The 9,199-nt window shown below is 46.1% G+C and overlaps 1 protein-coding gene and 1 long non-coding RNA gene across 4 annotated transcripts in view; both read left to right on the top strand.

The window, feature by feature from the left end:
* The window catches only part of LOC120606648 (uncharacterized), a 13,747-nt gene extending 4,556 nt beyond the window's left edge, over positions 1-9,191 (top strand). Inside the window, exons 2-3 of the long non-coding RNA XR_005653936.1 lie at positions 5,581-5,585; positions 9,181-9,191. This is a non-coding gene — a long non-coding RNA (uncharacterized LOC120606648). The remainder of the gene's footprint in view (positions 1-5,580; positions 5,586-9,180) is intronic.
* The window catches only part of LOC120606644 (tumor necrosis factor receptor superfamily member 10B-like), a 36,580-nt gene that overhangs the window by 5,647 nt on the left and 21,734 nt on the right, over positions 1-9,199 (top strand). The window lies entirely within an intron of this gene.

Here is a 9,199-nt window from a genome sequence, read left to right as displayed (position 1 = left end):
TGACCTCGTACTGCAAAGCCCCCACTACCTCACTTAGTTTTGTCCCTCTCTCCCCCGCATTACTTTGGCTTCATACCTGTTATGGCGCGAATGATTCTGAGACCCACGGAACCAGTTGAGATTAATTATGAGCCTTTATTAGCCGGCCGGTGACTGACTCTCTTCCACGCAGGGCTAGAGAAGATCAGCCCCGAGCTTCCCGAGCAGGCCGCTTATAAGGTTTTTTACTACATCTTCGAATCAACAGATTACAAGAAGCAGAAGTTAGTCATTAACTTTTTGTGCACAGATAAATGTATTCGGGGGAACTCCCAGCAAACGGGGCCTAATAGACAGTTTTATCATCTTTACCTTGGAATGTCGCGCTTCTCCCTGGGCCTGGCGCCTGGAGATATCACCTCCCTGTAACTGAGTTACTGCTCTCCCTAGGGGCTGGCACCTGGAAATACCACTTCCCTGAAACTGGAGAATTTCCACTTTTACATTCCCCACTGGTTTTCGTAGGAATTCAAACCATTGAGTCTTCAACCTGGAGTGGCCGGTAATGAGTTCTGAGAACCAAGAGTTTTACTGCCCATACCCGCTTTTTGACATAGGCAGTTATCCAATTAATTACACAGGGCCTAATCAAAAGGCCCAGGTAGACTAGAATAAGGGGGCCTGTAATGGCTGTCAGGAGAGTTGTTAACCAAGGGATGTTATTTAAAAAAGTCCTTCATACCAAGATTCTCCGCGCCTAACTCGTTCTTCTCTGTCTTTAACTCTCTGTCTTATTAGTGCTAAGCTGTCTCGTATAATTCCAGAATGGTTAGCATAAAAACAGCAAGTTTCACCTAGTGCTATGCAAAGACCTCCTTGTTTTAGGAACAGAAGGTCTAGTCCTCTTCTGTTCCGCAGGACTACTTCAGCCAAGGAGTTGAGAGAGGTCTCAAGGTGATTGATAGAATTTTCAAGAGTTGATAGGTCTTATTTTATTTGTTGGCTTACAGCCTTATAGTTGGAACTTCCAGTAACAAGGGCTGCCGTTCCTACACAGTAGATCCTGCTACCCCTATTCCTACTAAAAGGGGAACTAAAATAGGAGCCCTTTTCACTCTGGCCTCTAGATATTGAAAGTGTTCTCGTCCCCCTTCACCAGAGTAAAAGTAGACCTGAGGAATGACATGAACTAGGACACAAAATCCAGCATTTTCTCTCCAGTAGTTAAGGTTAATACAAGGGGCTAATCCAGTATTACAAGCAAACCAAGTTCCCTTAGGAGCAGCTAAGTAGTCGTTAGACGTTGATTTCACCTGTATAGTTGTATTACAATTTTCTCTATAAGTAGAATCATTAATACGATAAGAAGAGGTGTGTATTACAAGTTCCTTGTCCCTGGAGATCTCCAAGAGTCAGCTTTGGGTGATTTCTCCAGGGGCAAACAGTATTATTAGGAGCAGACAGATTCCTTATATTACTCTCATTACTTCCCAAAACAGCAACAGCTCCCAATCCTACATAATATGGGAGTGCCGGATTAAGGCAAAACCAACAATCATCTGTGATATTTGGATTACTAGTATTAACAAACTTGTATACAGCTGTTAACATTTTCAATATAGAATCTTGTGGAGTATTAGGAGTTGCTCCTATCCTAGGGGCTTGATGGGTCAGCCCTTGGCTTGGAGCAGGAGTTGTAACCTTATGCTTAGGTCTTGGCCCGTATGGGCTTGGATTCAGAAATAAAAATGAGTTCGGCCCAATCAGATGTCTGGGAGCCTTAACTGGTTTCTTCTGAATTGTTATGAGTCACCCTGGATCCGTTTCAGAAACATGTAACCTTAGACCCCGTGTTTTTCCTGTAAGCCAGGAAGGATGTGTCCATTGTTTCACAATGAAAATAACAGGATTACATTTTCCTGAGCTGGTACATGAGGATTGACTAGGGTCAGTATTTTTCCAGGAAGCTATGGTCTCACAATCCCAATTGGCACAATAATATTCATTTGGCTTAGCACATGTGGGGCTTCCTCCCTGGGGACACATATAAAGCTGTGTTACTTGAAGGCCTTTTTCCATAGCGAGGTATGCGCACCCATGTAGGGATGACCAGAGTCAGCCTCTTGTCTTATAGTAAGCTTTTTCAGGCTGCCTGAGGATGGCACATAGATCTACATTGAATGTAGGTTGATACATAGTCCGATTAACTGATATAGAAGCCCCTGTTTCTGATCTAATTAGCTCCCATTTGGCCTGCAAAGGTTGATGAGGATTCCCTCTTACACTATTGATAGCAATCAATCCAACTATAATTAAATCCCCGAGAGTCTTATCTTGAGAGGGTCTCCTGTTGGGTGGACACGCCGTCTCTCAGTCTCTGGTGGTGGTTGAGCAGCCTTGATGCGGGTGTGATGAATCCAATGGCTCCTCCCAGCAACTTTGACCGCGGTAGGAGTGGTGAGGATGACAGGAAAGGGTCCGTCCCAGTGGGGCTCAAGAGCGGCTGGCTGTGTCTTCTTTACCCAAATCCAGTCACCAGGGGAGTGGCTATGAGGTTTAAGTGACTGTCCAGGGCTCTCCCGGGTGGCGGAGACTAAGTGTTGAATCTCTTTCCTTGCCGAGTGTAGTGCCTGTAAGGACTTAAGTAGTGAGAAATTGTGAATTTCAGTCCACTCTTCTACCCCTATCTTGGGCAGAAGAGGCAGCGGTCTTCCAAACATGATTTCATATGCGGTGAGGCCTTGGAGGTAAGGGGTACATCTCACCCTAAGAAGGGCAAAAGGGAGGAGGCTCACCCAGTTCTTGCCAGTTTCAAGTTTAAACTTGGTCAAAGTTTCCTTTAAAGTCCTGTTCATTCTTTCTACCTGGCCTGAACTCTGAGGTCTATATATACAGTGTAGTTTCCAATTAATGCCTAATATTTTGGTTAAGGTTTGACTTGTTTTGGCGATGAACGCCAGGCCATTGTCAGACCCCAGTGCTAATGGCAAGCCGAATCGGAGTACTATTTCTGATACTAATTTCTTAGCTACTACCTGAGCAGTTTCTCTCTTAGTTGCGAAGGCTTCAGCCCATCCTGAGTAGGTGTCAATGAACACAAGTAGATACTTAAATCCAAAAGTCCCAGGGCTTACTTCTGTAAAGTCTAATTCCCAATGTTCTCCCAGGACTTGGCCCCTGAGTCTTGATCCAATTTGCACTTCAACAGGAGGCCCAGGGTTAACTTGGGCGCAAATATGACATCTTGTTGTTATCTCTTTGGCAGTTTTTGTGTAGCCCTGGGATATAATAGTCTCTTTTCAAAAGTTCAATTAACTTTGTTCTTCCTAGGTGGGTGCTCTGATGGACTAGTGAGACTAGTTCCCGACCTAGGGCACCGGGTACTAGGGTGCGTCCATCGGGGAGGTGGATCCACCCCGTGGGTCCTTTTACCCCCTTTAGCTTACTGCATAATTCAGGTTCACCCGGGGTGTAGACAGATGAGTCTGGAAGCGTTCTGGGGGGCAGAACTGGAAGAATGTCAATAGGCCCCACTGGTTTTCGGGCGGCTTCCTTTGCAATTCGGTCGGCAAAGGCATTTCCCCGGGCTACCTCAGACTCACCTCTCTGGTGGCCTGGACAGTGTATAATAGCCACTTTCTTAGGCAGCCATATGGCTTCCAGGAGAGCTAGGATCTCTTTTCTGTTCCTGATTTCCTTCCCGCCCGAGGTGAGTAATCCTCTCTCCTTATAGAGTGCCCCATGAATATGTGCAGTAGCAAAGGCATATCTGCTGTCTGTATAGATGTTAACTGTCTTCTCCTTACCCCATCGAAGTGCTTGGGTCTCAGCAATGAGTTCGGCTCGCTGAGCTGATGTTCCGTGGCTCAGGGCCTGAGCCCAGATGACAGTCCCTCCGGTAACTACTGCCGACCCAGCATACCTGACTCCTTCTGTGACGAAGCTGCTTCCATCGGTGTACAGTGTGGCATCCGGCTATGGCCATGGGACGTCAGTCAGGTCTGGCCTGAGGCAGGCGATGTTATCCAAAAGCTCAAGACAATCATGTAATGGCTGTTGAGGGTCATCATCAGGCAAAAGGGTGGCTGGGTTAAGCACAGAAGTTTTCAAGAATTGTACTTGTGGGGGGTTAAGGAGAAGAACTTGGTATTGAGTGATCCGTGCATGTGAAATCCAACGATCAGGGGGGCTGCGGAGCATGGTCTCCACCGCATGGGGGGCTATAATCTGGATAGTCTGCCCTAAAGTCAACTTCAGCGTTCTTTGGTGAGGATGGCCGTGGCCGCAATGGCCCACAAGCAATTAGGCCACCCTGCTGCAACACAGTCCAGTCTTTTGGAGAGGTATGCAACCTAGGTCTCTTGCATGGTCCTAGTGTCTGGGTGAGGACTCCCTTTTTCTATGCCTCTAGTCTCAGTCACAATGAGTTGGAACGGCTTGTCTAAAGTAGGCAGAGCCAAAGCAGGGGCTGTAGTCAAGGATGTTTTTAGGGCTTCAAAAGCCTCTTTTTCTTCTTTTCCCCAGCTCAAGTCTTCAGACTTTCCCCCAGTGCTGGTATACAGGGGCTTGCTTGGCTAACTCTGCAAACCCTGGAATCCAGAGCCTACAGTACCCTACAGCCCCGAGAAACTCTCGGACCTGCCGCTTAGTGGTGGGTTGGGGTATTTTTAAAACGGCCTCAATTCTGCTTGATGACAGAGTCCGGTGGCCTCCTTGCAGCTTCTATCCTAAATACGTTGCCTGGGAAGTGCAGAGTTGAGCGTTCTTAGCAGACACCCGGTACCCCTTAGCCTCTAATTCTTGTAATAAATCTTCAGTGGCCCGCTTACATTCTACATCTGTTGTAGCGGCTAAGAGTAAATCATCCACATATTGTAGAAGAACAGTCTCTGGATGTCTCTGATGAAAGTCAACGAGGTCCCGGCTCAGGGCTCGTCAAACAATGTGGGAGAGTTCTTAAATCCTTGTGGCAGTCTAGTCCAAGTCAATTGTCCCAAATACAGTCTATCAGGGTCCTCTCATTCAAATGCAAATAGTGGTTGTCTCACTTTTGCTAGGGAAAGAGTGAAGAAAGCATCCTTTAAATCAAGGATGGTGTACACCTGGTGGCTAGGCGGCAGTTGGCTCAGGAGAGTGTACGGGTTGGGAACAGTGGGTTGTATGGTCTCAACCCGCTTATTTACTTCTCTGAGGTCCTGTACTGGCCTGTAGTCTTGGGTACCCAGTTTCTGAACTGGAAGCAGTGGGGTATTCCAAGGCAAATGACAGGGGACTAAGATCCCTTCATTCAAGAGCCTTCGAATATGCACTGCGATACCGGACTTAGCCTTCTGACTGATGGGGTACTGCCTTACGCTGATGGGCTCGGCAGAACTCAGTAGGGTCACAACAATAGGAGGCTGATGGGCTGCCAATCCGGGTGGGTTAGTCTCAGCCCACCCCCGAGGGATCTTGCACCGCAGTTCTTTTAACAGTGATGCATAGGGGAAGGATCGAAAACAGGCTCCTCCAATAAAAGATATTTTTCAGAGAGGGGGCAAGTGAGCATTATTGCAGATGGAGTGGCCCCTAGAGTTAGTTCAATGTGTCCTTCCTTAAAAGAGATGGTGGCCCGTAATTTTTGTAGTAAGTCTCTCCCCAGCAAGGGGTACGGGCATTCAGGCATAACCAGGAACGAATGAGTGATGGTCCCTTTTCCTAGGTCAGTAATTCTGGCCTGGGTCCAAGGATAAGATTTCCCTCATCCTGTGGCTCCTTGTATTAAAGTCTTTTCTTTAGATAGGGGGCCTTGGGTATTCTGCAAAACTGAGTAAGTAGCCCCTGTATCCACTAAAAAGTTCACAGGTTGGCCCCCGACTTGCAATGTTACCCTAGACTCCGGGGGGCTCATAATGTAGGAGCCCTGACCTCCTCATTCTGCATCCTCTAACATAATGAGTGAGGCCTTTTTCCCTGGGCCCTGGTCCTTTTCGGGGCACATGTTCTTCTAATGTCCTTTCTTCTTACAGTATGCACATTGGTCCTTCTCTAAGTTATTCCGACCCCGGTCCGCCTTTCTCTTGGGGCGTTGGCTTGGCCCTCGGGCCCCGGTCCCGGCCGGGCGGGACCCGTGACTTATCCTGTCCAACAAACATAACCTTCTGGACATCATCCCTGTTGTTGAACACCTTCTGGGCAATCTCGAGAAGCTTAGATAAGTTCTCTCCCTCAAATCCTTCTAGTTTTTGCAATTTCTTTCTGATATCTGGGGCCAACTGACTAACAAAGGCTAGATTAATGGCTCGCCGATTATTTGGGTCCTCCAGGTGAATGGGAGTGTACCGTCTATAAGATTCTAGTAACCTCTCTAAAAATGCTGCAGGTGACTCATCTTTAGTCTGAATAAACTCACTTACCTTGGATAAATTGACTGGTTGGCGAGCCGCTGCCCAAAGGCCTTGGAATAACAACTGGCGATACCTCAGGAGAGCCTCCTTACCTTGATCTGTGTTGGGATTCCAGTCGGGTCGGGTGCTGGGAAATACAAGTTGTACCCGTGCGGGGTCAGTGGTGGGCTGCCCAGTGGGGTCCAAGACCCCTCTTGCAGCTTCCCTTAGAATGTGTTCCTTCTCCTCTGTAGTGAACGAAACCTGTAAAAGCTGCTGGCAATCATCCCACGTGGGTTGGTGGGTGAAGAAGATGGATTCTAAAAGGGAGGTCAAGACTTGGGGTTTTTCTGAGAAAGACGGAGTTTGCAATTTCCAGTTATACAGATCACTAGTTGAAAAGGAGACATACACCGTGAAAGAGGTCTGGGTGTCTCTCCTAGGTGGAGCTATCTGTCGGAGAGGCGACAGGACAGCTGCAGGTTGCAACGAATCGGGGATGGGGTCCGGATCCTGTGGAGGGTAGTAGACAGCTCCCGTCCGAGTGTATGGTGGGCTCCGAAGAGGGGCTGCCTCCTGAGAATCAGGGGGCTTAAAGGGGTTACCAGGAGAGCAATAGGGAGGGGGATTGAGGATCTCTGGATCCTCCAGAGGTGCCTGTAGAACAGGTTCAAGGGGTTTCTGAGGTGCCGGAGTGCTCCTTGGCTCTGCCAGAAGAACCGTATGAGAGGCAGGTGCCGGCAGAGAGTCAGCCACTGGAGAGTCTGACTTACTCTGACAAGTTTTCAGATACTTAGGAGCATCAGACACAATATCTATCCAAATATTTATGTATGGAGCCTGATCAGGGTAACCAGGGTTCCCATAAACAAAAATCCTGACTCTGAAGGCAGTCTGCAAATCAAAGGAACCCTCAGATGGACATCCAGCTCCGAAGGCCGGCCAGTCCACTTGGCAGAGCCTCTGGAGATCGAATGGAGTGACTGACGATCCATAACTTTGGGCCCGTCTCCTGAAATCCTTAAAATTGTCCACAAGATACCGCAAGGGAGTGGACTTAGAAGAAGCCTGTCCCATGGCAGTGGGGATGGATGTGAATGAGAATAAAAGTCCTGGGAAAGATAAGAATGTTAGACAAGGTCCGCTCAGTGACTAGGTGGCCACTTGGGCAGTGCTGTAGCAGCAAGGAACCCTGCAAAAAGAAGAATTAATAACCTAAAAATCACAAAAAATCACAAGAGACATTCAGAGACCAGAATGATCAGACAATGAGACAAACTTGACGGAGGACCAAGGCAATAGGAGGGTAACAGTACATTCGGCCGGTCCGGACAAACATACACAATACAGACAGACAAAACAGACTACAGGTAACACAAAACGCTAGCGTATCAGAAACCAAAACCGAAACAGGTACAGGGTCAGGGTCTGACATCTCAGACCTGACCGTACTAGGGAAGTTGTGCTGCGTCCAGCCTTCCACTGGTTCTTAGGGCCCACAGACAGAAACAGGTCTAAGAGGACTCTTAGACTAACTCACCGGTGAGACTGGATCAGAAGGCTCGCATCCAGTTTTCAGAAATGTTTGTTCACCGGTCTCTCCGATCTAGGGCCGCCCGACATCCGGGGCTGAGGAACGTCTCTCAGCGGCCGTCTCCTGTATTCTCTGTGTGTGTGTGTGTGTGTGTGTGATAAGTATATAGTGGCTATTCTAATGGGCATGTGGTTTTATCTCGTGGTTTTGATTTGCATTTCCCTCATGATTAGTGATGTTGAGCGTTTTTTCATGTGCTTTTTTACCATTTGTACATCTTCTATGGAAAAAATCTGTTTTCAAATCTTTTGCCCATTTTTAAATCAGGTTGTTGTTGTTTTGTAGTTCTTTATGTATTCTGGATATTAAGTCCAGAATTGGATATATGATTCTCAAATATTTCTCCCATTCTGTGAGTTGCCTTTTCATTCTATTGATTGTGTTTGATGCACCAAGTATCAAATTTTGACATAGCCCAATTTACCTTTTTTTTTAGGTTGCCTATGCTTTTGGTGTCATATCCAAGAAATCATTGCCAAATTTAAGATCATGAAGAACTGCCCCTATGTTTTCTTCTAAGAATTTTATAGTTTTCACCCTTATATTTAGATCTTCGACACATTTTGAGTTCATTTTTGTATACGGTGTAAAGTAAGGGTTCATGTTAATTTTTTTTTTTTTTTTTTTTGCATATGGATACCTAGTTTTCCCAAGATCATTTTTTGAAAATATTGTCCTCTCCCCATTAAACGGTTTTGGTACTCTTTTTTCAAAAATCATCTGACCATATATGCAACCACGTATTTCTGGGCTATCTGTTCTATTGTATTTGTCTAGATGTCTGAGGCATCTTTTTAAATCAGAAATTCATTATTTAATGTTTGATCCTGTTTCCTGATCTTTTCAAAATCTGTATATTGTATAACACTTATTTGTAAAAATGTGTGTGGGTAGGGAGACAAAAAGAGACAGAGAGAGAGCTTGAGAGAGAGAATTCACATATGTACTGAAGTAGAACTAAATGAAATAATATTAATGGGTGCTATTTCTAATGAGGGGGTCATATGTAGTTTTTACATTTTTGTAAAGACTTTTCTTCCTCAGGTGGAATAAATATATTTTATTTTATTATCAGACAAAATAATACTGGAAACTTTTTCAAGTATAAGTTACTTGCTAGCACCAAAGGCCAAGGGACAAAGAAGAACACAAAAGAATGAGAGTTTAAAGCTAGAAGAAAGGTCCCAGTTCTGTTTGCTTTTGGAAGTTGGGGTGACGGGAATGTGAGAGGGATTCTGGGAGGGAAGAGAGTCTGGAAACC

This window comes from Pteropus medius, unplaced genomic scaffold (assembly GCF_902729225.1).
Source record: "Pteropus medius unplaced genomic scaffold, Ma_sr-lr_union100, whole genome shotgun sequence".
NCBI lineage: Eukaryota > Metazoa > Chordata > Mammalia > Chiroptera > Pteropodidae > Pteropus > Pteropus medius.
The sequence above is the reverse complement of the archived record's forward strand: the minus strand, read 5'-3'. Positions and strand labels throughout refer to the sequence as shown.